General features: G+C 58.8%; 15 non-coding genes across 15 annotated transcripts; all 15 read right to left on the bottom strand.

The window, feature by feature from the left end:
- Window positions 1–2,868: 2,868 nt before the first annotated feature.
- Window positions 2,869–3,053, bottom strand: LOC148807831 (U2 spliceosomal RNA). The gene has a single exon (XR_016088825.1). It is a non-coding gene; the product is annotated as a U2 spliceosomal RNA (small nuclear RNA).
- Window positions 3,054–9,315: 6,262 nt separating this feature from the next.
- On the bottom strand, window positions 9,316–9,506 carry LOC148807832 (U2 spliceosomal RNA). Its single transcript, XR_016088784.1, has one exon. It is a non-coding gene; the product is annotated as a U2 spliceosomal RNA (small nuclear RNA).
- A 777-nt stretch (window positions 9,507–10,283) lies between these two features.
- Window positions 10,284–10,474, bottom strand: LOC148807833 (U2 spliceosomal RNA). Its single transcript, XR_016088785.1, has one exon. It is a non-coding gene; the product is annotated as a U2 spliceosomal RNA (small nuclear RNA).
- A 793-nt stretch (window positions 10,475–11,267) lies between these two features.
- On the bottom strand, window positions 11,268–11,459 carry LOC148807834 (U2 spliceosomal RNA). Its single transcript, XR_016088813.1, has one exon. It is a non-coding gene; the product is annotated as a U2 spliceosomal RNA (small nuclear RNA).
- Window positions 11,460–14,599: 3,140 nt separating this feature from the next.
- On the bottom strand, window positions 14,600–14,790 carry LOC148807835 (U2 spliceosomal RNA). The gene has a single exon (XR_016088786.1). It is a non-coding gene; the product is annotated as a U2 spliceosomal RNA (small nuclear RNA).
- Window positions 14,791–15,577: 787 nt separating this feature from the next.
- LOC148807836 (U2 spliceosomal RNA) lies at window positions 15,578–15,768 on the bottom strand. The gene has a single exon (XR_016088787.1). It is a non-coding gene; the product is annotated as a U2 spliceosomal RNA (small nuclear RNA).
- A 775-nt stretch (window positions 15,769–16,543) lies between these two features.
- On the bottom strand, window positions 16,544–16,734 carry LOC148807837 (U2 spliceosomal RNA). The gene has a single exon (XR_016088788.1). It is a non-coding gene; the product is annotated as a U2 spliceosomal RNA (small nuclear RNA).
- Window positions 16,735–17,511: 777 nt separating this feature from the next.
- On the bottom strand, window positions 17,512–17,702 carry LOC148807838 (U2 spliceosomal RNA). Its single transcript, XR_016088789.1, has one exon. It is a non-coding gene; the product is annotated as a U2 spliceosomal RNA (small nuclear RNA).
- A 777-nt stretch (window positions 17,703–18,479) lies between these two features.
- LOC148807839 (U2 spliceosomal RNA) lies at window positions 18,480–18,670 on the bottom strand. Its single transcript, XR_016088790.1, has one exon. It is a non-coding gene; the product is annotated as a U2 spliceosomal RNA (small nuclear RNA).
- A 791-nt stretch (window positions 18,671–19,461) lies between these two features.
- On the bottom strand, window positions 19,462–19,652 carry LOC148807840 (U2 spliceosomal RNA). The gene has a single exon (XR_016088791.1). It is a non-coding gene; the product is annotated as a U2 spliceosomal RNA (small nuclear RNA).
- Window positions 19,653–20,427: 775 nt separating this feature from the next.
- LOC148807841 (U2 spliceosomal RNA) lies at window positions 20,428–20,618 on the bottom strand. Its single transcript, XR_016088792.1, has one exon. It is a non-coding gene; the product is annotated as a U2 spliceosomal RNA (small nuclear RNA).
- A 789-nt stretch (window positions 20,619–21,407) lies between these two features.
- LOC148807842 (U2 spliceosomal RNA) lies at window positions 21,408–21,598 on the bottom strand. The gene has a single exon (XR_016088793.1). It is a non-coding gene; the product is annotated as a U2 spliceosomal RNA (small nuclear RNA).
- Window positions 21,599–22,383: 785 nt separating this feature from the next.
- LOC148807843 (U2 spliceosomal RNA) lies at window positions 22,384–22,574 on the bottom strand. The gene has a single exon (XR_016088795.1). It is a non-coding gene; the product is annotated as a U2 spliceosomal RNA (small nuclear RNA).
- Window positions 22,575–23,361: 787 nt separating this feature from the next.
- On the bottom strand, window positions 23,362–23,552 carry LOC148807844 (U2 spliceosomal RNA). The gene has a single exon (XR_016088796.1). It is a non-coding gene; the product is annotated as a U2 spliceosomal RNA (small nuclear RNA).
- A 779-nt stretch (window positions 23,553–24,331) lies between these two features.
- Window positions 24,332–24,522, bottom strand: LOC148807845 (U2 spliceosomal RNA). Its single transcript, XR_016088797.1, has one exon. It is a non-coding gene; the product is annotated as a U2 spliceosomal RNA (small nuclear RNA).
- Window positions 24,523–24,646: the final 124 nt, after the last annotated feature.

Genomic DNA, 24,646 nt, shown 5'->3' on the forward strand with positions numbered 1-24,646 from the left:
TATCTTCACTCCCCTCCAGGTTCCGTCCACCACCAGCAGACGTCCGGGAACCACTGAGCTGACTGTCTGGGCGACAAACCCTGGCGAGCCGCACAGGATACCCACGCCAGAAGAATTCACCCCTCCGACGCTCCACCACGAGGGACCCCTCCTCCACTCCCTCCGTAGGGTCCTCACGTCGTCGAGGTCCTTGAGGTGAACTTCTTGTAGGAAGACCACATCCAGATTCCTTCGAGACAGGTAAGTAAAAACCGCCGCTCTTTTTTCCTGCTTCCTCAGACCCCTTACGTTAGCGGTTGCTACTGTAAGGGTCATGGTGGTTCTCGAGGGGGGCTGTCACTCTCCATTCCCTCCAGGCGGCTGAAATCGGGAGAGCTCGCAGTCCCTGCTGTACTCACCGAGCTGTCGTCCTCCGTGTCCATATACTGGACCGCCACGGGGCTGTCCAGGGCTTCCTGTTCCGGAGTAGGCGTTTCCGGCTGGCAGTTAAATACGGGGCTTCCTTCCTCGTTCATGTTGGGCGCTACTGAATAGGCGCTCCTTGGTGTTGGTCCTGGCGCCTGCCCTGGGGGGAGAGAGTCCGAGGTGCTTTCGGCCTCCGAGTCGCTCGAGGCCGACACGCCACCCTCCTCCTCTTCCATCCCCTCAGAGTCCGCGAGGTCCCCCTGGTCTTCCTCCTGGTCTTCCTCCTGGCCTTTCTCCTCGGCCGTCTTCTTCTTCTTCTCCAGCGTCTCCGGCCGACGCTTCTCCCCCCGCGCCCTCTTTGTCTTCCTTTTCGTCCCTGCGCTCTGCAGGGTCACCATCCCCTCCTCCTCTACAGGCGCTGGGGCTGGCGCTGCAGTTCCTCTCCCCCCCTGCAGGGGGCGCCCTCGTCTCACCACCTCCGCCCAGGTTCCGGCTCCTCCGTCTGCTCCCCCGGATGTTCCCGGCTGCTCGCTGTCCGATCCCCATGATGTTCCGGGCCGCTTGCCGTCCTCGTCTGCCTGGCGCCCCTCCTCCTCCTGCTCCTTCCCCTGTTGTGTTCCCCTCTTCTTCTCCCTCTTACCTGGGGGTCTGCTGCCCGCCGGCCGGTCTTCCCTCTCGCTTTCCTCGTCCGCCTGCCTCATCCACTCCGCGACCGCCTTGTCGATGTCCTTGCCCCTCCTCTGACACTGCCGGTATAGGTGCCTAGTGTCTCCACACAGGGAGCACTCCTTTACAGGACACTCCCGTGTGTGGTGGCCCTGGCGGTTGCACTTCCCACACTTCTCTGCTTCGCACGCTCCTTCCTGGTGCCCAGAAGTCCGGCACTTCCTGCAGAATTGGGGTTGGTCCCAATAGTACAGGTACCCCCTACCTGATCCAATTGAGAAGGTCGCTGGTGGGTGGGTGAACCCGTCCTCTGCTCTGTCATCCCGCCGCAATTCCACCTCGTACCGACGCTTCCCCGTCCACACAGTACGTGTGTCGCTGACCACGTTAGGCCCCCTCCTCACCTCCACGTATCTGCGCAGGAAGGTTGTCACGTCGGCATCTGAAATGAACGGGTCGAACATATGTAGGACCACCCACCTCTTGCTGTCGCCCTTTAGTCCACCACATTCGTACTCCTGCAATCCGCCGTCCTTGATGATCTTCCCACATTTTTCCGCCATTCTCTTGTGGATCTCTGCGCTCATGAACGTGGCGTCGATAAACTTCTGTGCCCGGTTCCCTTGCACACATTTGATGTCAGTAGCCTTCAGCCCCAAAGCTCCGAACAAAACCTCATCCTCGAATTCTTCCCTTCCAGGTGGCCCCGTCTCCGCTTTCCAATGAAAGCGGATGGTCCACTTGATGCTGGGGTCCTTTCCAGCCCTCCTCGCCTCTCCAGGCTCCGCAGCCATGGTCAATGCAGCCTTTCGGCTGCAAAGCAGCCCAGTCACGAAGCCGGGATCAAAAACCAAAGTACCGACGTCCAAAATCCAAGAAAGGGTTGTCCAAAAAGCAATCCGGGTTCAAAATCCAAAAAAGCAATCCAAAAGCGCAGTCCTTGTGGTGTTGTCCTCTCGTTCGTCTCTCCCTCGACCTCTGATCTTCGCCAAAAGGCCGAGAAGCGATGCCCGACGCCGGCCTTGGGCGGGCGCGCGGGCGTCCGGCTGGCGCGCAGCGGCGCAGGCCGACGCCTCTGGAGCCCGGTCCGCACGCGGCTGCCGGCCGCCCGGACTCCGCTCTCCCCCTCTCTTGCCTGCCTGCTTGCTCGCCTGCCTGCCCGCCAGTCCCGGGCGGGGGCCCTGCTCTTTGATCTCCTGTCAACGGCCCGACAACGACCGCAGCCGCGGGGGGCGCCAGCCGGCCGGCCTCCTTAGCTTAGGCCCCTCCCACCAGCAGCAGCCGTGCCGAGTGAGCTGCAAGCGAAAGCGGACCGTCGGCACCTGCGGGCAGAGGCAAGGGGCAGCGCTCTCTCGGGAGGGACGGGGACACACACACACCTGCCTGCCTGCCGAAAAAAAGAAAGAAAAGGTGTATATACTAAGTTTTTTGGAGGGAAAACGGCCGGCTGTCGAAAGGGGCCCGCCTGCAAGGACGGGGACACACACACACACACACACACACACACACACACACACACACACACACACACACACAAGCCACGCCTGCCTCCCTGGAAAAAGGAGGAAAAAACTAAGTTTTTTGGAGGGAAAACGCACGGGAGCCGAAAAGGGGGCCGGCCTGCTTGCCGAGAGAGTCGAGGCGCGGGAAAGTGCACGGAGGGAGCACGGGAACGGGGAGGGGGAGAGAGAGAGACACAGAGACGCACAGATGGACGAGAGACGAGACCGGAGAGGAAGGAGCTCCGGTCCACCTCGCTTGCTTGCTAGCTACGTCTGTCTTTTCACCGCTGAGAGAAGGTAGTGCACCGTTCCCGGAGGCGCTGCAATACCGGGCCGATGCGTGGAGAGGACGGAGCAAGCTCCTGATCCAGCTCCCTGTTCCAAAAATCCGTTTAATATGTGGTCCCCCGATGGGGGACGTATCAGATATTAAACTGATAAGAACAGATTTTTTTTTTTTTTTTTTTATTAGAAACGTATAAAACATACAAAACAGCAAAAAAGACCCATCACACAAAAAAATCAACCCACATGTTACTCAAAAAACACAGAAAACAACATTCAAAAACCCACACCTCTGAAAACCCAAGCAAAATACAATTTCCTTAACCCCGCCTCAAATGCAAATCAAAACCCACCCCCACATCTGAAACAACAAAACATTCACCCAAACCCATACCGACTTTTACTATACAAAACATAATAATCACCCCAACGAAAATAGCCCCTTCCACCTCTCCTTGGCTGCCGCAAAACCCCACCTCAGAATATCCCATTTTACCCGACATGCTATATCATATTTCACTTTATGCACGACAGCAGCTGGAGCTCCACTGACCCCATGCTCAGTGAGGTCTTTGCGTGATGCCCACAGATGATATTTTACAAAACTGATCACCAGCCATAACAAAAAATTGATCCCCCATCTCCTTGTTTTTGGGATTCCACGCAGTATAACTTGTCTGGACACCACAAAGTCTTGTTTCACCTGCGTTAAAAGGCCCCCACACTGGTCCCATACCCTCTGTGCAAACCCACAATCCCATAAAACGTGTGCGATGGACTCGGTTTCTTGGCAGTCAGTGCGTGGGCACTTGTCCTGCCTGGAGAGACCATGTCTGTGTAAAGTCTCTCGGACTGGAAGTCTGTTCCACACCACCAACCAATTGAGGTCCTTCAGCTTATTTTCCAGCCCTACCGATTGCGTCTGCCTCCACACCTCTCCCGGAACTCCCACAATAGCCGGCTCCTCCTTTGCAGTAGCCAGCTGGTACAGTGCCTTGTGGTCCAGCAGTGCTGTACCTTCCTTAGCATCCGGGTGCTTTTTTAGCCATTGTACCGCCTGTTTATAATACCATGGCAGCCTTTCTGCCTTGGGTGTTGTGTTTGTCCACACTACCAAATGTTTTACTGCAGAGGCAAACCACAAGTGTGCAAAGGGGACGCACAGGTGGTCCGGACTCTCCTTCAGAAGTCTGCACAGCCCCGAGATGAAAAGTGAGTCCAATTTCACCGGCAGGTCCGGCACCGCCCGACCTCCTTCCTCCACCGGCCTGTGCATGTCCACCCGCTTGATGTACTCATATCCTCCGCCCCAAATGAAGCGGAAGATGGTCCTCACCAGCTCTCTACGGAACCTGGGAGGCAGCGGGAAAACACAGGCCAGATGGATGAGCAACGGCAATATATCCACCTTCACTACCAGGACTTTTCCTACCAGTGTCAAATGCCTACTCTGCCACAAACCTAACTTCTGATTCACTTTTGAGATCTTACTCCTCCAATTAATTGTGGCAGAGTCAGCAGTATGGAAACTGACCCCCAAGATCTTCACGGGCCCTGTCTCTAGTTTGAGACCTCCTACCACATCCTGCCTGTTCTTCCATCTGCCAAAATATTTGACGGTGCACTTGCTGAGATTAAGCAGTGCACCCGTTCCTGCAGCCATGGCGTCCGCTATCTGCAGAACCCGAGTGAGAGACCTGTCAGTGGTAAGAAACAAAGTTACATCGTCTGCGTAAGCCATCAACTTTGCCTGTGCTCCACCGCTACCCGGGACTAGTACACCCTCCACCCAAGGGTCACTCTGGATTCGTCGCAAAAGGGGCTCCAGGTATAGCACGTAGAGGAGAGGGGACAAGGGACACCCCTGCCTCACCCCACGGCTAACCACGAACCCCATCCCCAACCTTCCATTCACACATACCCTTGAGATGACCCCGTTATATAAAATCCTGAGCCATCGGATAAAAGTTCCACCAATCCCTAGTCTCTTTAAAACCTCCCAAAGGAAGGGATGACACACTCTGTCAAAGGCTTTACTTTGATCTAAGCTTACCAGAATGAGCTCCAAGCCCCTTTCCTCCACCCATTCAATGATGTCTCTCACCAACTGGAGATTCCAGGCTAGTTTCCTTCCTTCCACACTGCAGGTCTGATCCCTGCAGACCAGACCCGGCATCACCTTCCTCAGCCGCCTACTCAGCACCCTGGCCAGGATCTTATAGTCAGTGCAGAGCAATTGGATCGGCCTCCAGTTTTCCAGGTCCTCCTTGTCCCCTTTCTTAAAAATCAAAGACAGAACTCCAGTTTTCATAGTTCCCGTTAACTCCCCTGACTCTAAGATTTCGTTAAAAACTTCGAGCAGGATAGGCTGCAGTTTATCCCAAAACACCACGTAAAAGTCAATGGGCAAGCCATCAATTCCGGGAGCCGTCCCCCTCCGCATCCCTGCCATGGCTTCCCTTAGTTCCTCACCCGAAAGCTCTCCCTCCAGTTCAGGCATGCCCTCCTCTACCGTCACTATTCCCGCCAACCACTCCTCCCACAAGTCAGTGTCCACTGGTTTCCCCGAGAACAGTTCCCTGTAAAAATCCGAGGCACACCTGACCATATCTGCTGGGTCAGAGGTAACGGAACCGTCTTTTTGCTTTAGGCCCTCCACCAAAGTTCTGGCTTGCCGAGAACGCACCGAGCCGAAAAACATAGCCGAGCATTTCTCATCCTTTTCCCTCCAATTTCCCTTCGCTCTAAAGAGAAAATCGTTGGCTCGCGCCAACCACCACTCTTTCATCCGAAGCCTGATCTCCGCCGCCTTCGGTGCGTCAAAAGAGCCTCCCTGATTAAATCCCTCATAGAGGGTCTGTAACTCCTGTTGGAGCTGATCTAAATCCTCCCTCTCCTTCCGTCTCCTGTCTCGGCAATATTTGACCGATTCCTTGCATATAACTCTTTTACACATCTCCCACCAATTGACAGCGGACAGATATTTCCATCTCTGACTGCAGAGACTTTCAATCAAGTCAACTATCCTGCTTCTGAACTCAACCTCGGACAACACCTTAACATTTAGCCTCCAGTAACCTGATCTGGGGCCTGGGTCATCCGAGGTCAGACAGGCAGACAGCAACATGTGGTCAGAAAACCATACAGGAACAATATGTCCTACCGTAGACCGTCCACTTAGGGTAGTGAAGATGTAATCCAGTCTCCTGAAGATATCCTTGCCGTTGCTCCAAGTAAACTGTTTAGAGGCCGGGCCCGAGATGTTAAGGCCGTCCTGCAATTTAAAATGACTCACCAACTCTCTCAGGGCTCGCGCCCCTGCCCTATTTGTGTCACCAATATCGACATTAAAATCCCCGCCCATCACCACCGTTCTGTTGGTAAATAGGAGTGGCTCGATCTTTCTTATAAAATCTGCCTGAAGGCGCCTTTCAGCCGGTCCATACACCGCTATCAGGCGCACTTTCAGGCCGTCCCACACCCCATCCACTACCAATAAACGCCCCGGAACAACCACACAAACCTCACCCCCCACAAAATTTGACACCCCACATAAAATCCCGATGCCTGAAGAGTGCACCCCTCCAATGCTCCACCAGGACTCTCCTTTTTGCCATTCTTTCTTAAAATCCGCTACATCCTTCTGTGACCCCAAATGAACCTCCTGAACAAAACAAAAGCCGAACTGGCGACTCGCAAGGTCTTTGAAGACGCCAGTCCGCTTCGCAGGGTTCCTCAAACCCCTCACATTTACCGTACAAATAATACGACTCATGGCGGGTCATGAGAAGTTTGTACCCTAGTCTCCTCTTCCTGGCTAACCTCTGAGTTATCTGTCTCAGCTGATGTTGAATCGCTCTCCCCCTCCCCGGAGTGCTGCAAGCTCCCCTCCCCCGAGGAAGATGACTCGCTCTCGGGATCCCCGGGTACCTGCGGGTGAGCCGGCTGTTCTATCTCTTTTAAACTCCCTACCTCCATCTCACTTCCCTCACTAGCCACTACCGGCTCACCTTGACCTGGAGGAAGTGGCTCCTCGCTCACCTCCACCTCCTCTGATTCCTCAGGGGTGACTGAAACGGCAGAAAGAGTACCCCCCTCCACCTCCAATCCCTCCCCTGACCTTTCCCCCCTTGCGTTTCCCCTCCCCGCCACCTCCTCTCCTTTCTTTCCCGTCGCTCCACCCGCACCCTCCACCTTTTCGAAACCAGGCTCGAGGGATTTCCCGGATGCTACCCCCTCCCGGCTACTGTCTTCCTCCACTCCATCTGAATCGCTGCCTAAAGTCTCAATAGGCAGCCCCCGGAAACGATTTTGCAACCCCAACTTGGCGCGTCGCAAATCAGGGCCCTTCGGCCCTCTCCCTCCCTTCCTCTTTGTAGACCTACTTAAAACCGGGGACCAGCTCGGGGACTCTGGTCGGCCTTCTGGGACCATATCAGCCCAGGACCTGGACTCTGGGTGTTCGTCACCCGCTTCACCCGCCCCCTCTGCTGCTTGCCCTGGTCCACCCTTATCCCCCTCCTTAGTTGTCCCCACAGTCCCGAAAAACATAAACGGACCACCGGAGGGTCCTGGTAATTCCAGTCTCGGATCTTTCGGGGGAGCCTTCACAATGTCCGCAAAGCTCTTCTGCTTTCTGGGACACGAGCGATACACGTGACCCGCTGACCCACACAGATCACATGTCAGTACCTGTCCGCAGTTCTTCGCCTCGTGTCCCTCCGCACCGCACCTCCTGCAGAAACCTCCTGGGCAGTTCGCTGCAATGTGTCCCTGTTGCAAACACTTTTTACATGTCAGGGGCTGCCCTGGGTAGAAAAGGTAGCCCCTGTTTGACCCGATATTAAAGTAGGCAGGGGGATGCAAAACGCCCTCCTCTCCAGACGGCTGAGGTCGGAGCCTGACCAAATACCTCCTCCTCCCGGTCCAGACCCCCGCCTCGTCCACCACTTTGCTGCCGGCCCCTTGAATGTCCACAAACCTGGTTAAATACATCACAATGTCTCGCTCAGGCAACAACGTGTTAAACAGGTGGACGGTAAGCGTCCTCAGCTCCCTCGCAAAGAGAGGCTCCATCAAAAACAAAGACATCGGAAAAGAATTTTTCCCGGATTGCGCCTTCTGCCACACAGTCTCGCACAACTTGTCCGACTCCATTGTCAAATCAAAAATACCTTTCCCCGGGAAATCCTGCAAACTAGTGATATCCTTGACCTTAATCCCAAGTCCATGAAACAAAATGTCTCTTTCAAACTTGTCCCTCTTCATCCAGGTAGCCTTATCTTCCGCCGTCTTCACCACGAAGCGCACTGTGCGCCGCATCTGTCCCTCACGGGACAGAGGGTGCCCAGCCGCCAGGTCGCGGGTCCACTCACCCGCCGCCGCCGTCGTCGCCGCCGCCGCCGCCATCAGGAAGCCCCACTTCGCCCCCTGGGCTCAACCCAGGGCGACTACCCGTGGTAGCTTGGAATCCGCGGCCTCCGTCCTCCTCCGGCAGGTTGGTTCTCCTCCCTCTGGTTGGTCCTCGATCTCCCTCCTCTCCGCCGCCGTCGCCGCCGTCGTCTTCTCCGTCTTCTCCGTCGTCGTCTTCTCGTCCCCCAGCCAAGTCATCAAGCCGCGGGCCTGCCACGTACTTTCCGATCTTAGCCAGAAGGCCGAGAAGCGATGCCCGACGCCGGCCTTGGGCGGGCGCGCGGGCGTCCGGCTGGCGCGCAGCGGCGCAGGCCGACGCCTCTGGAGCCCGGTCCGCACGCGGCTGCCGGCCGCCCGGACTCCGCTCTCCCCCTCTCTTGCCTGCCTGCTTGCTCGCCTGCCTGCCCGCCAGTCCCGGGCGGGGGCCCTGCTCTTTGATCTCCTGTCAACGGCCCGACAACGACCGCAGCCGCGGGGGGCGCCAGCCGGCCGGCCTCCTTAGCTTAGGCCCCTCCCACCAGCAGCAGCCGTGCCGAGTGAGCTGCAAGCGAAAGCGGACCGTCGGCACCTGCGGGCAGAGGCAAGGGGCAGCGCTCTCTCGGGAGGGACGGGGACACACACACACCTGCCTGCCTGCCGAAAAAAAGAAAGAAAAGGTGTATATACTAAGTTTTTTGGAGGGAAAACGGCCGGCTGTCGAAAGGGGCCCGCCTGCAAGGACGGGGACACACACACACACACACACACACACACACACACACACACACACACACACACACACACAAGCCACGCCTGCCTCCCTGGAAAAAGGAGGAAAAAACTAAGTTTTTTGGAGGGAAAACGCACGGGAGCCGAAAAGGGGGCCGGCCTGCTTGCCGAGAGAGTCGAGGCGCGGGAAAGTGCACGGAGGGAGCACGGGAACGGGGAGGGGGAGAGAGAGAGACACAGAGACGCACAGATGGACGAGAGACGAGACCGGAGAGGAAGGAGCTCCGGTCCACCTCGCTTGCTTGCTAGCTACGTCTGTCTTTTCACCGCTGAGAGAAGGTAGTGCACCGTTCCCGGAGGCGCTGCAATACCGGGCCGATGCGTGGAGAGGACGGAGCAAGCTCCTGATCCAGCTCCCTGTTCCAAAAATCCGTTTAATATGTGGTCCCCCGATGGGGGACGTATCAGATATTAAACTGATAAGAACAGATACTACACTTGATCTTAGCCAAAAGGCCGAGAAGCGATGCCCGACGCCGGCCTTGGGCGGGCGCGCGGGCGTCCGGCTGGCGCGCAGCGGCGCAGGCCGACGCCTCTGGAGCCCGGTCCGCACGCGGCTGCCGGCCGCCCGGACTCCGCTCTCCCCCTCTCTTGCCTGCCTGCTTGCTCGCCTGCCTGCCCGCCAGTCCCGGGCGGGGGCCCTGCTCTTTGATCTCCTGTCAACGGCCCGACAACGACCGCAGCCGCGGGGGGCGCCAGCCGGCCGGCCTCCTTAGCTTAGGCCCCTCCCACCAGCAGCAGCCGTGCCGAGTGAGCTGCAAGCGAAAGCGGACCGTCGGCACCTGCGGGCAGAGGCAAGGGGCAGCGCTCTCTCGGGAGGGACGGGGACACACACACACCTGCCTGCCTGCCGAAAAAAAGAAAGAAAAGGTGTATATACTAAGTTTTTTGGAGGGAAAACGGCCGGCTGTCGAAAGGGGCCCGCCTGCAAGGACGGGGACACACACACACACACACACACACACACACACACACACACACACAAGCCACGCCTGCCTCCCTGGAAAAAGGAGGAAAAAACTAAGTTTTTTGGAGGGAAAACGCACGGGAGCCGAAAAGGGGGCCGGCCTGCTTGCCGAGAGAGTCGAGGCGCGGGAAAGTGCACGGAGGGAGCACGGGAACGGGGAGGGGGAGAGAGAGAGACACAGAGACGCACAGATGGACGAGAGACGAGACCGGAGAGGAAGGAGCTCCGGTCCACCTCGCTTGCTTGCTAGCTACGTCTGTCTTTTCACCGCTGAGAGAAGGTAGTGCACCGTTCCCGGAGGCGCTGCAATACCGGGCCGATGCGTGGAGAGGACGGAGCAAGCTCCTGATCCAGCTCCCTGTTCCAAAAATCCGTTTAATATGTGGTCCCCCGATGGGGGACGTATCAGATATTAAACTGATAAGAACAGATACTACACTTGATCTTAGCCAAAAGGCCGAGAAGCGATGCCCGACGCCGGCCTTGGGCGGGCGCGCGGGCGTCCGGCTGGCGCGCAGCGGCGCAGGCCGACGCCTCTGGAGCCCGGTCCGCACGCGGCTGCCGGCCGCCCGGACTCCGCTCTCCCCCTCTCTTGCCTGCCTGCTTGCTCGCCTGCCTGCCCGCCAGTCCCGGGCGGGGGCCCTGCTCTTTGATCTCCTGTCAACGGCCCGACAACGACCGCAGCCGCGGGGGGCGCCAGCCGGCCGGCCTCCTTAGCTTAGGCCCCTCCCACCAGCAGCAGCCGTGCCGAGTGAGCTGCAAGCGAAAGCGGACCGTCGGCACCTGCGGGCAGAGGCAAGGGGCAGCGCTCTCTCGGGAGGGACGGGGACACACACACACCTGCCTGCCTGCCGAAAAAAAGAAAGAAAAGGTGTATATACTAAGTTTTTTGGAGGGAAAACGGCCGGCTGTCGAAAGGGGCCCGCCTGCAAGGACGGGGACACACACACACACACACACACACACACACACACACACACACACACACACACACACACACAAGCCACGCCTGCCTCCCTGGAAAAAGGAGGAAAAAACTAAGTTTTTTGGAGGGAAAACGCACGGGAGCCGAAAAGGGGGCCGGCCTGCTTGCCGAGAGAGTCGAGGCGCGGGAAAGTGCACGGAGGGAGCACGGGAACGGGGAGGGGGAGAGAGAGAGACACAGAGACGCACAGATGGACGAGAGACGAGACCGGAGAGGAAGGAGCTCCGGTCCACCTCGCTTGCTTGCTAGCTACGTCTGTCTTTTCACCGCTGAGAGAAGGTAGTGCACCGTTCCCGGAGGCGCTGCAATACCGGGCCGATGCGTGGAGAGGACGGAGCAAGCTCCTGATCCAGCTCCCTGTTCCAAAAATCCGTTTAATATGTGGTCCCCCGATGGGGGACGTATCAGATATTAAACTGATAAGAACAGATTTTTTTTTTTTTTTTTTATTGCAAAATACAAAATCAATATTACACCAAATACTCAAAACCCAAACATCATTGTACCTTAAACTCAAATATTCCATCAAACCGGAAACATAACATAAAACAGTTCATAAACCTTACATTCCATAATCACATGAATTCCAACCAAAACCTCAACCACAATAACCACAAAAACGGACCAATTCATGATAACAAACCCGTACAACAGTTCAGGGTAACAAAAAACATTCATGACTTAACAACAAAACCCCATCATCTTAACCCTCCCAAATTCGACCTTAATCGTTACACAACAAAACATAAACCCTTTACACATCCATCTTCACTTACATTAACTTCCCAAACCATATTACTCTCTAACCCGAAGAAAACCTCATCACCATAACCCCACCCCTTACACAAATTACCTCCCAACTTCAATCAAATCATTACACAATAAACATAAATCCTTTAACACTTCCATATTCACATACATTAACTCTCAAACCCAACTGAAACATTTCCATAATCCCCTTATTCTAATAACATCCTAACTTCAACCAAAATCGTTACACACTAAACATAAACCCTTGGCACTTCCATGTTCACTCACATTAAATTCTCAAACCCAAAAGAAAAACCCGCATCCCCATAATCCCCTTATACTAATAACATCCTAAGCTCTTTTTCCAACCAAAATCATTACACAGCAAACACAAATCCTTAACACATCTATATTCACTTACATTAGTTCCCACACCCAAAGTAAACCAAATCTCCATATCCCCTCCCCTTATTCAGATAACCTCCACCCCTTCTTGATCTCCCTCATCTCTTCACTTTCTTTTTTCCCTTTTTCTTGACTATCTGTCCCACCCTTACCTCCCTCTTCTCGTATCCTTCACCCTTCACCTCCACATTCGAAGCTACCACATTATCACTGACATCATCACCCAAACACACTCTTTCACATTCCTCCTCAAGATCCGTCAAAACTATGTCACCGTCACTATCAAACAAAATCTCTGTATACGCTCCCTTCGTGTACATTTCCTCCCCTTCAACAACAATCATCCCTCCCTTCACATCACTCTCTTCCATCCTTCCCCTTTCATCACACTGACTAGTCTCCCCCACATTATTCCACTGCTCTCCCTTCTGCACCACTACCGTACCAGTCCCATTTATCTCACTAACCTTACTATCTCGGTCCACATCTGTCGAAGGCTCCAAAAAAAATGCACAACTCAAACGCTTCTCTCTCTCACTCTTACATCCCACCCTCACACCTATTTTATCAAAACTTCCCACACTACTCTCACTATCGTTTCCTATTTCCCCTCCCTCTTCCTCACTCCCATCTACCCCTGACCCCCCAACCCTCTCCATCCCCTTACTCAAACAAACCCGTGACACATGTCCCAGCCCATCACACTTAAAACACCTTTTCTCTCGTACACAATCCTTCACCACATGTCCCATCTTCCCACACCGTTTGCAGTGCACTGACACGCACTGCGCCGCAAAATGTCCCCGACCACCACACGCTCTGCATTCAAGGGGTTGCCCGGAATACACCAGGTAACCCCTATGTGTCCCGATCATGAAGAAAGCTGGGGGGTATATCACCCCCTCCTCTGCTGTCTTCCCCAATCTCAGTCTCATCCAATATGTCCGTTTCCCAGACCACACGCCATCCTTGTCCAGCTCTCTCGTACCGGCTCCTTGCAGATCCACAAACCGCCTCAAGAAGGAGACTAAGTCCTCCTCAGGGACAAATGGATCTGAAAAGAAAACTGTCATAACTTTCAGATCTCCAACAAACATCGGCTCCACACGGAACAACTTTACAGGAAACTCCTCTTTCTTCTCCTGTACCATCCGCCACACTTCAAAACACAAGATGTCCGATACTAGAGTCACCTCGAAAATCCCGCATCTGACAAAGTCCTGCAAGCAGAAAACATCTGACAAACGCACCCCCAAGCATTTAACCAGAACCAACTCTTTAAACCTATCTCTGTCCCAGGTCATCAGTCCATCCAAATTCCTCAGCGAGAAACGGAGGGAGTCCTTCCGCTGCTCGTTCCTCGCCCAAGGGTACCCTGCCATCACTCCAGCCACTGCGTCGTCGCCCTTTCCGGAAACCTCCAGGTAAGCACGCCGCCGCCCTCCGACTCCGTCCAGCTCAGCAAAATTTCCTCGCCACCGCCGTTCCCCCTTCTCGTCACCACGATCCTTCTGGCTCCAAAACTCCACGGTCCCCCATCCAGTCGTCTCCGTCACAGCATTCCTCCTGTCGCCTTCCCGACCCCCTGGACTAAGATCTTGGAATTGCGGGCTTGCCGGCTTAAACCTTGATCTTAGCCAAAAGGCCGAGAAGCGATGCCCGACGCCGGCCTTGGGCGGGCGCGCGGGCGTCCGGCTGGCGCGCAGCGGCGCAGGCCGACGCCTCTGGAGCCCGGTCCGCACGCGGCTGCCGGCCGCCCGGACTCCGCTCTCCCCCTCTCTTGCCTGCCTGCTTGCTCGCCTGCCTGCCCGCCAGTCCCGGGCGGGGGCCCTGCTCTTTGATCTCCTGTCAACGGCCCGACAACGACCGCAGCCGCGGGGGGCGCCAGCCGGCCGGCCTCCTTAGCTTAGGCCCCTCCCACCAGCAGCAGCCGTGCCGAGTGAGCTGCAAGCGAAAGCGGACCGTCGGCACCTGCGGGCAGAGGCAAGGGGCAGCGCTCTCTCGGGAGGGACGGGGACACACACACACCTGCCTGCCTGCCGAAAAAAAGAAAGAAAAGGTGTATATACTAAGTTTTTTGGAGGGAAAACGGCCGGCTGTCGAAAGGGGCCCGCCTGCAAGGACGGGGACACACACACACACACACACACACACACACACACACACACACACACACACACACACACACACACAAGCCACGCCTGCCTCCCTGGAAAAAGGAGGAAAAAACTAAGTTTTTTGGAGGGAAAACGCACGGGAGCCGAAAAGGGGGCCGGCCTGCTTGCCGAGAGAGTCGAGGCGCGGGAAAGTGCACGGAGGGAGCACGGGAACGGGGAGGGGGAGAGAGAGAGACACAGAGACGCACAGATGGACGAGAGACGAGACCGGAGAGGAAGGAGCTCCGGTCCACCTCGCTTGCTTGCTAGCTACGTCTGTCTTTTCACCGCTGAGAGAAGGTAGTGCACCGTTCCCGGAGGCGCTGCAATACCGGGCCGATGCGTGGAGAGGACGGAGCAAGCTCCTGATCCAGCTCCCTGTTCCAAAAATCCGTTTAATATGTGGTCCCCCGATGGGGGACGTATCAGATATTAAACTGATAAGAACAGATACTACACTTGATCTTAGCCAAAAGGCCGAGAAGCGATGCCCGACGCCGGCCTTGGGCGGGCGCGCGGGCGTCCGGCTGGCGCGCAGCGGCGCAGGCCGACGCCTCTGGAGCCCGGTCCGCACGCGGCTGCCGGCCGCCCGGACTCCGCTCTCCCCCTCTCTTGCCTGCCTGCTTGCTCGCCTGCCTGCCCGCCAGTCCCGGGCGGGGGCCCTGCTCTTTGATCTCCTGTCAACGGCCCGACAACGACCGCAGCCGCGGGGGGCGCCAGCCGGCCGGCCTCCTTAGCTTAGGCCCCTCCCACCAGCAGCAGCCGTGCCGAGTGAGCTGCAAGCGAAAGCGGACCGTCGGCACCTGCGGGCAGAGGCAAGGGGCAGCGCTCTCTCGGGAGGGACGGGGACACACACACACCTGCCTGCCTGCCGAAAAAAAGAAAGAAAAGGTGTATATACTAAGTTTTTTGGAGGGAAAACGGCCGGCTGTCGAAAGGGGCCCGCCTGCAAGGACGGGGACACACACACACACACACACACACACACACACACACACACACACACACACACACAAGCCACGCCTGCCTCCCTGGAAAAAGGAGGAAAAAACTAAGTTTTTTGGAGGGAAAACGCACGGGAGCCGAAAAGGGGGCCGGCCTGCTTGCCGAGAGAGTCGAGGCGCGGGAAAGTGCACGGAGGGAGCACGGGAACGGGGAGGGGGAGAGAGAGAGACACAGAGACGCACAGATGGACGAGAGACGAGACCGGAGAGGAAGGAGCTCCGGTCCACCTCGCTTGCTTGCTAGCTACGTCTGTCTTTTCACCGCTGAGAGAAGGTAGTGCACCGTTCCCGGAGGCGCTGCAATACCGGGCCGATGCGTGGAGAGGACGGAGCAAGCTCCTGATCCAGCTCCCTGTTCCAAAAATCCGTTTAATATGTGGTCCCCCGATGGGGGACGTATCAGATATTAAACTGATAAGAACAGATACTACACTTGATCTTAGCCAAAAGGCCGAGAAGCGATGCCCGACGCCGGCCTTGGGCGGGCGCGCGGGCGTCCGGCTGGCGCGCAGCGGCGCAGGCCGACGCCTCTGGAGCCCGGTCCGCACGCGGCTGCCGGCCGCCCGGACTCCGCTCTCCCCCTCTCTTGCCTGCCTGCTTGCTCGCCTGCCTGCCCGCCAGTCCCGGGCGGGGGCCCTGCTCTTTGATCTCCTGTCAACGGCCCGACAACGACCGCAGCCGCGGGGGGCGCCAGCCGGCCGGCCTCCTTAGCTTAGGCCCCTCCCACCAGCAGCAGCCGTGCCGAGTGAGCTGCAAGCGAAAGCGGACCGTCGGCACCTGCGGGCAGAGGCAAGGGGCAGCGCTCTCTCGGGAGGGACGGGGACACACACACACCTGCCTGCCTGCCGAAAAAAAGAAAGAAAAGGTGTATATACTAAGTTTTTTGGAGGGAAAACGGCCGGCTGTCGAAAGGGGCCCGCCTGCAAGGACGGGGACACACACACACACACACACACACACACACACACACACACACAAGCCACGCCTGCCTCCCTGGAAAAAGGAGGAAAAAACTAAGTTTTTTGGAGGGAAAACGCACGGGAGCCGAAAAGGGGGCCGGCCTGCTTGCCGAGAGAGTCGAGGCGCGGGAAAGTGCACGGAGGGAGCACGGGAACGGGGAGGGGGAGAGAGAGAGACACAGAGACGCACAGATGGACGAGAGACGAGACCGGAGAGGAAGGAGCTCCGGTCCACCTCGCTTGCTTGCTAGCTACGTCTGTCTTTTCACCGCTGAGAGAAGGTAGTGCACCGTTCCCGGAGGCGCTGCAATACCGGGCCGATGCGTGGAGAGGACGGAGCAAGCTCCTGATCCAGCTCCCTGTTCCAAAAATCCGTTTAATATGTGGTCCCCCGATGGGGGACGTATCAGATATTAAACTGATAAGAACAGATACTACACTTGATCTTAGCCAAAAGGCCGAGAAGCGATGCCCGACGCCGGCCTTGGGCGGGCGCGCGGGCGTCCGGCTGGCGCGCAGCGGCGCAGGCCGACGCCTCTGGAGCCCGGTCCGCACGCGGCTGCCGGCCGCCCGGACTCCGCTCTCCCCCTCTCTTGCCTGCCTGCTTGCTCGCCTGCCTGCCCGCCAGTCCCGGGCGGGGGCCCTGCTCTTTGATCTCCTGTCAACGGCCCGACAACGACCGCAGCCGCGGGGGGCGCCAGCCGGCCGGCCTCCTTAGCTTAGGCCCCTCCCACCAGCAGCAGCCGTGCCGAGTGAGCTGCAAGCGAAAGCGGACCGTCGGCACCTGCGGGCAGAGGCAAGGGGCAGCGCTCTCTCGGGAGGGACGGGGACACACACACACCTGCCTGCCTGCCGAAAAAAAGAAAGAAAAGGTGTATATACTAAGTTTTTTGGAGGGAAAACGGCCGGCTGTCGAAAGGGGCCCGCCTGCAAGGACGGGGACACACACACACACACACACACACACACACACACACACACACACAAGCCACGCCTGCCTCCCTGGAAAAAGGAGGAAAAAACTAAGTTTTTTGGAGGGAAAACGCACGGGAGCCGAAAAGGGGGCCGGCCTGCTTGCCGAGAGAGTCGAGGCGCGGGAAAGTGCACGGAGGGAGCACGGGAACGGGGAGGGGGAGAGAGAGAGACACAGAGACGCACAGATGGACGAGAGACGAGACCGGAGAGGAAGGAGCTCCGGTCCACCTCGCTTGCTTGCTAGCTACGTCTGTCTTTTCACCGCTGAGAGAAGGTAGTGCACCGTTCCCGGAGGCGCTGCAATACCGGGCCGATGCGTGGAGAGGACGGAGCAAGCTCCTGATCCAGCTCCCTGTTCCAAAAATCCGTTTAATATGTGGTCCCCCGATGGGGGACGTATCAGATATTAAACTGATAAGAACAGATACTACACTTGATCTTAGCCAAAAGGCCGAGAAGCGATGCCCGACGCCGGCCTTGGGCGGGCGCGCGGGCGTCCGGCTGGCGCGCAGCGGCGCAGGCCGACGCCTCTGGAGCCCGGTCCGCACGCGGCTGCCGGCCGCCCGGACTCCGCTCTCCCCCTCTCTTGCCTGCCTGCTTGCTCGCCTGCCTGCCCGCCAGTCCCGGGCGGGGGCCCTGCTCTTTGATCTCCTGTCAACGGCCCGACAACGACCGCAGCCGCGGGGGGCGCCAGCCGGCCGGCCTCCTTAGCTTAGGCCCCTCCCACCAGCAGCAGCCGTGCCGAGTGAGCTGCAAGCGAAAGCGGACCGTCGGCACCTGCGGGCAGAGGCAAGGGGCAGCGCTCTCTCGGGAGGGACGGGGACACACACACACCTGCCTGCCTGCCGAAAAAAAGAAAGAAAAGGTGTATATACTAAGTTTTTTGGAGGGAAAACGGCCGGCTGTCGAAAGGGGCCCGCCTGCAAGGACGGGGACACACACACACACACACACACACACACACACACACACACACACAAGCCACGCCTGCCTCCCTGGAAAAAGGAGGAAAAAACTAAGTTTTTTGGAGGGAAAACGCACGGGAGCCGAAAAGGGGGCCGGCCTGCTTGCCGAGAGAGTCGAGGCGCGGGAAAGTGCACGGAGGGAGCACGGGAACGGGGAGGGGGAGAGAGAGAGACACAGAGACGCACAGATGGACGAGAGACGAGACCGGAGAGGAAGGAGCTCCGGTCCACCTCGCTTGCTTGCTAGCTACGTCTGTCTTTTCACCGCTGAGAGAAGGTAGTGCACCGTTCCCGGAGGCGCTGCAATACCGGGCCGATGCGTGGAGAGGACGGAGCAAGCTCCTGATCCAGCTCCCTGTTCCAAAAATCCGTTTAATATGTGGTCCCCCGATGGGGGACGTATCAGATATTAAACTGATAAGAACAGATACTACACTTGATCTTAGCCAAAAGGCCGAGAAGCGATGCCCGACGCCGGCCTTGGGCGGGCGCGCGGGCGTCCGGCTGGCGCGCAGCGGCGCAGGCCGACGCCTCTGGAGCCCGGTCCGCACGCGGCTGCCGGCCGCCCGGACTCCGCTCTCCCCCTCTCTTGCCTGCCTGCTTGCTCGCCTGCCTGCCCGCCAGTCCCGGGCGGGGGCCCTGCTCTTTGATCTCCTGTCAACGGCCCGACAACGACCGCAGCCGCGGGGGGCGCCAGCCGGCCGGCCTCCTTAGCTTAGGCCCCTCCCACCAGCAGCAGCCGTGCCGAGTGAGCTGCAAGCGAAAGCGGACCGTCGGCACCTGCGGGCAGAGGCAAGGGGCAGCGCTCTCTCGGGAGGGACGGGGACACACACACACCTGCCTGCCTGCCGAAAAAAAGAAAGAAAAGGTGTATATACTAAGTTTTTTGGAGGGAAAACGGCCGGCTGTCGAAAGGGGCCCGCCTGCAAGGACGGGGACACACACACACACACACACACACACACACACACACACACACACACACACACACACACAAGCCACGCCTGCCTCCCTGGAAAAAGGAGGAAAAAACTAAGTTTTTTGGAGGGAAAACGCACGGGAGCCGAAAAGGGGGCCGGCCTGCTTGCCGAGAGAGTCGAGGCGCGGGAAAGTGCACGGAGGGAGCACGGGAACGGGGAGGGGGAGAGAGAGAGACACAGAGACGCACAGATGGACGAGAGACGAGACCGGAGAGGAAGGAGCTCCGGTCCACCTCGCTTGCTTGCTAGCTACGTCTGTCTTTTCACCGCTGAGAGAAGGTAGTGCACCGTTCCCGGAGGCGCTGCAATACCGGGCCGATGCGTGGAGAGGACGGAGCAAGCTCCTGATCCAGCTCCCTGTTCCAAAAATCCGTTTAATATGTGGTCCCCCGATGGGGGACGTATCAGATATTAAACTGATAAGAACAGATACTACACTTGATCTTAGCCAAAAGGCCGAGAAGCGATGCCCGACGCCGGCCTTGGGCGGGCGCGCGGGCGTCCGGCTGGCGCGCAGCGGCGCAGGCCGACGCCTCTGGAGCCCGGTCCGCACGCGGCTGCCGGCCGCCCGGACTCCGCTCTCCCCCTCTCTTGCCTGCCTGCTTGCTCGCCTGCCTGCCCGCCAGTCCCGGGCGGGGGCCCTGCTCTTTGATCTCCTGTCAACGGCCCGACAACGACCGCAGCCGCGGGGGGCGCCAGCCGGCCGGCCTCCTTAGCTTAGGCCCCTCCCACCAGCAGCAGCCGTGCCGAGTGAGCTGCAAGCGAAAGCGGACCGTCGGCACCTGCGGGCAGAGGCAAGGGGCAGCGCTCTCTCGGGAGGGACGGGGACACACACACACCTGCCTGCCTGCCGAAAAAAAGAAAGAAAAGGTGTATATACTAAGTTTTTTGGAGGGAAAACGGCCGGCTGTCGAAAGGGGCCCGCCTGCAAGGACGGGGACACACACACACACACACACACACACACACACACACACACACAAGCCACGCCTGCCTCCCTGGAAAAAGGAGGAAAAAACTAAGTTTTTTGGAGGGAAAACGCACGGGAGCCGAAAAGGGGGCCGGCCTGCTTGCCGAGAGAGTCGAGGCGCGGGAAAGTGCACGGAGGGAGCACGGGAACGGGGAGGGGGAGAGAGAGAGACACAGAGACGCACAGATGGACGAGAGACGAGACCGGAGAGGAAGGAGCTCCGGTCCACCTCGCTTGCTTGCTAGCTACGTCTGTCTTTTCACCGCTGAGAGAAGGTAGTGCACCGTTCCCGGAGGCGCTGCAATACCGGGCCGATGCGTGGAGAGGACGGAGCAAGCTCCTGATCCAGCTCCCTGTTCCAAAAATCCGTTTAATATGTGGTCCCCCGATGGGGGACGTATCAGATATTAAACTGATAAGAACAGATACTACACTTGATCTTAGCCAAAAGGCCGAGAAGCGATGCCCGACGCCGGCCTTGGGCGGGCGCGCGGGCGTCCGGCTGGCGCGCAGCGGCGCAGGCCGACGCCTCTGGAGCCCGGTCCGCACGCGGCTGCCGGCCGCCCGGACTCCGCTCTCCCCCTCTCTTGCCTGCCTGCTTGCTCGCCTGCCTGCCCGCCAGTCCCGGGCGGGGGCCCTGCTCTTTGATCTCCTGTCAACGGCCCGACAACGACCGCAGCCGCGGGGGGCGCCAGCCGGCCGGCCTCCTTAGCTTAGGCCCCTCCCACCAGCAGCAGCCGTGCCGAGTGAGCTGCAAGCGAAAGCGGACCGTCGGCACCTGCGGGCAGAGGCAAGGGGCAGCGCTCTCTCGGGAGGGACGGGGACACACACACACCTGCCTGCCTGCCGAAAAAAAGAAAGAAAAGGTGTATATACTAAGTTTTTTGGAGGGAAAACGGCCGGCTGTCGAAAGGGGCCCGCCTGCAAGGACGGGGACACACACACACACACACACACACACACACACACACACACACACACACACACACACAAGCCACGCCTGCCTCCCTGGAAAAAGGAGGAAAAAACTAAGTTTTTTGGAGGGAAAACGCACGGGAGCCGAAAAGGGGGCCGGCCTGCTTGCCGAGAGAGTCGAGGCGCGGGAAAGTGCACGGAGGGAGCACGGGAACGGGGAGGGGGAGAGAGAGAGACACAGAGACGCACAGATGGACGAGAGACGAGACCGGAGAGGAAGGAGCTCCGGTCCACCTCGCTTGCTTGCTAGCTACGTCTGTCTTTTCACCGCTGAGAGAAGGTAGTGCACCGTTCCCGGAGGCGCTGCAATACCGGGCCGATGCGTGGAGAGGACGGAGCAAGCTCCTGATCCAGCTCCCTGTTCCAAAAATCCGTTTAATATGTGGTCCCCCGATGGGGGACGTATCAGATATTAAACTGATAAGAACAGATACTACACTTGATCTTAGCCAAAAGGCCGAGAAGCGATGCCCGACGCCGGCCTTGGGCGGGCGCGCGGGCGTCCGGCTGGCGCGCAGCGGCGCAGGCCGACGCCTCTGGAGCCCGGTCCGCACGCGGCTGCCGGCCGCCCGGACTCCGCTCTCCCCCTCTCTTGCCTGCCTGCTTGCTCGCCTGCCTGCCCGCCAGTCCCGGGCGGGGGCCCTGCTCTTTGATCTCCTGTCAACGGCCCGACAACGACCGCAGCCGCGGGGGGCGCCAGCCGGCCGGCCTCCTTAGCTTAGGCCCCTCCCACCAGCAGCAGCCGTGCCGAGTGAGCTGCAAGCGAAAGCGGACCGTCGGCACCTGCGGGCAGAGGCAAGGGGCAGCGCTCTCTCGGGAGGGACGGGGACACACACACACCTGCCTGCCTGCCGAAAAAAAGAAAGAAAAGGTGTATATACTAAGTTTTTTGGAGGGAAAACGGCCGGCTGTCGAAAGGGGCCCGCCTGCAAGGACGGGGACACACACACACACACACACACACACACACACACACACACACACACACACACAAGCCACGCCTGCCTCCCTGGAAAAAGGAGGAAAAAACTAAGTTTTTTGGAGGGAAAACGCACGGGAGCCGAAAAGGGGGCCGGCCTGCTTGCCGAGAGAGTCGAGGCGCGGGAAAGTGCACGGAGGGAGCACGGGAACGGGGAGGGGGAGAGAGAGAGACACAGAGACGCACAGATGGACGAGAGACGAGACCGGAGAGGAAGGAGCTCCGGTCCACCTCGCTTGCTTGCTAGCTACGTCTGTCTTTTCACCGCTGAGAGAAGGTAGTGCACCGTTCCCGGAGGCGCTGCAATACCGGGCCGATGCGTGGAGAGGACGGAGCAAGCTCCTGATCCAGCTCCCTGTTCCAAAAATCCGTTTAATATGTGGTCCCCCGATGGGGGACGTATCAGATATTAAACTGATAAGAACAGATACTACACTTGATCTTAGCCAAAAGGCCGAGAAGCGATGCCCGACGCCGGCCTTGGGCGGGCGCGCGGGCGTCCGGCTGGCGCGCAGCGGCGCAGGCCGACGCCTCTGGAGCCCGGTCCGCACGCGGCTGCCGGCCGCCCGGACTCCGCTCTCCCCCTCTCTTGCCTGCCTGCTTGCTCGCCTGCCTGCCCGCCAGTCCCGGGCGGGGGCCCTGCTCTTTGATCTCCTGTCAACGGCCCGACAACGACCGCAGCCGCGGGGGGCGCCAGCCGGCCGGCCTCCTTAGCTTAGGCCCCTCCCACCAGCAGCAGCCGTGCCGAGTGAGCTGCAAGCGAAAGCGGACCGTCGGCACCTGCGGGCAGAGGCAAGGGGCAGCGCTCTCTCGGGAGGGACGGGGACACACACACACCTGCCTGCCTGCCGAAAAAAAGAAAGAAAAGGTGTATATACTAAGTTTTTTGGAGGGAAAACGGCCGGCTGTCGAAAGGGGCCCGCCTGCAAGGACGGGGACACACACACACACACACACACACACACACACACACACACACACACACACACACAAGCCACGCCTGCCTCCCTGGAAAAAGGAGGAAAAAACTAAGTTTTTTGGAGGGAAAACGCACGGGAGCCGAAAAGGGGGCCGGCCTGCTTGCCGAGAGAGTCGAGGCGCGGGAAAGTGCACGGAGGGAGCACGGGAACGGGGAGGGGGAGAGAGAGAGACACAGAGACGCACAGATGGACGAGAGACGAGACCGGAGAGGAAGGAGCTCCGGTCCACCTCGCTTGCTTGCTAGCTACGTCTGTCTTTTCACCGCTGAGAGAAGGTAGTGCACCGTTCCCGGAGGCGCTGCAATACCGGGCCGATGCGTGGAGAGGACGGAGCAAGCTCCTGATCCAGCTCCCTGTTCCAAAAATCCGTTTAATATGTGGTCCCCCGATGGGGGACGTATCAGATATTAAACTGATAAGAACAGATACTACACTTGATCTTAGCCAAAAGGCCGAGAAGCGATGCCCGACGCCGGCCTTGGGCGGGCGCGCGGGCGTCCGGCTGGCGCGCAGCGGCGCAGGCCGACGCCTCTGGAGCCCGGTCCGCACGCGGCTGCCGGCCGCCCGGACTCCGCTCTCCCCCTCTCTTGCCTGCCTGCTTGCTCGCCTGCCTGCCCGCCAGTCCCGGGCGGGGGCCCTGCTCTTTGATCTCCTGTCAACGGCCCGACAACGACCGCAGCCGCGGGGGGCGCCAGCCGGCCGGCCTCCTTAGCTTAGGCCCCTCCCACCAGCAGCAGCCGTGCCGAGTGAGCTGCAAGCGAAAGCGGACCGTCGGCACCTGCGGGCAGAGGCAAGGGGCAGCGCTCTCTCGGGAGGGACGGGGACACACACACACCTGCCTGCCTGCCGAAAAAAAGAAAGAAAAGGTGTATATACTAAGTTTTTTGGAGGGAAAACGGCCGGCTGTCGAAAGGGGCCCGCCTGCAAGGACGGGGACACACACACACACACACACACACACACACACACACACACACACACAAGCCACGCCTGCCTCCCTGGAAAAAGGAGGAAAAAACTAAGTTTTTTGGAGGGAAAACGCACGGGAGCCGAAAAGGGGGCCGGCCTGCTTGCCGAGAGAGTCGAGGCGCGGGAAAGTGCACGGAGGGAGCACGGGAACGGGGAGGGGGAGAGAGAGAGACACAGAGACGCACAGATGGACGAGAGACGAGACCGGAGAGGAAGGAGCTCCGGTCCACCTCGCTTGCTTGCTAGCTACGTCTGTCTTTTCACCGCTGAGAGAAGGTAGTGCACCGTTCCCGGAGGCGCTGCAATACCGGGCCGATGCGTGGAGAGGACGGAGCAAGCTCCTGATCCAGCTCCCTGTTCCAAAAATCCGTTTAATATGTGGTCCCCCGATGGGGGACGTATCAGATATTAAACTGATAAGAACAGATACTACACTTGATCTTAGCCAAAAGGCCGAGAAGCGATGCCCGACGCCGGCCTTGGGCGGGCGCGCGGGCGTCCGGCTGGCGCGCAGCGGCGCAGGCCGACGCCTCTGGAGCCCGGTCCGCACGCGGCTGCCGGCCGCCCGGACTCCGCTCTCCCCCTCTCT

This window comes from Atractosteus spatula, unplaced genomic scaffold (assembly GCF_055471065.1).
Source record: "Atractosteus spatula isolate fAtrSpa1 unplaced genomic scaffold, fAtrSpa1.hap1 Scaffold_27, whole genome shotgun sequence".
Taxonomy (NCBI): domain Eukaryota; kingdom Metazoa; phylum Chordata; class Actinopteri; order Semionotiformes; family Lepisosteidae; genus Atractosteus; species Atractosteus spatula.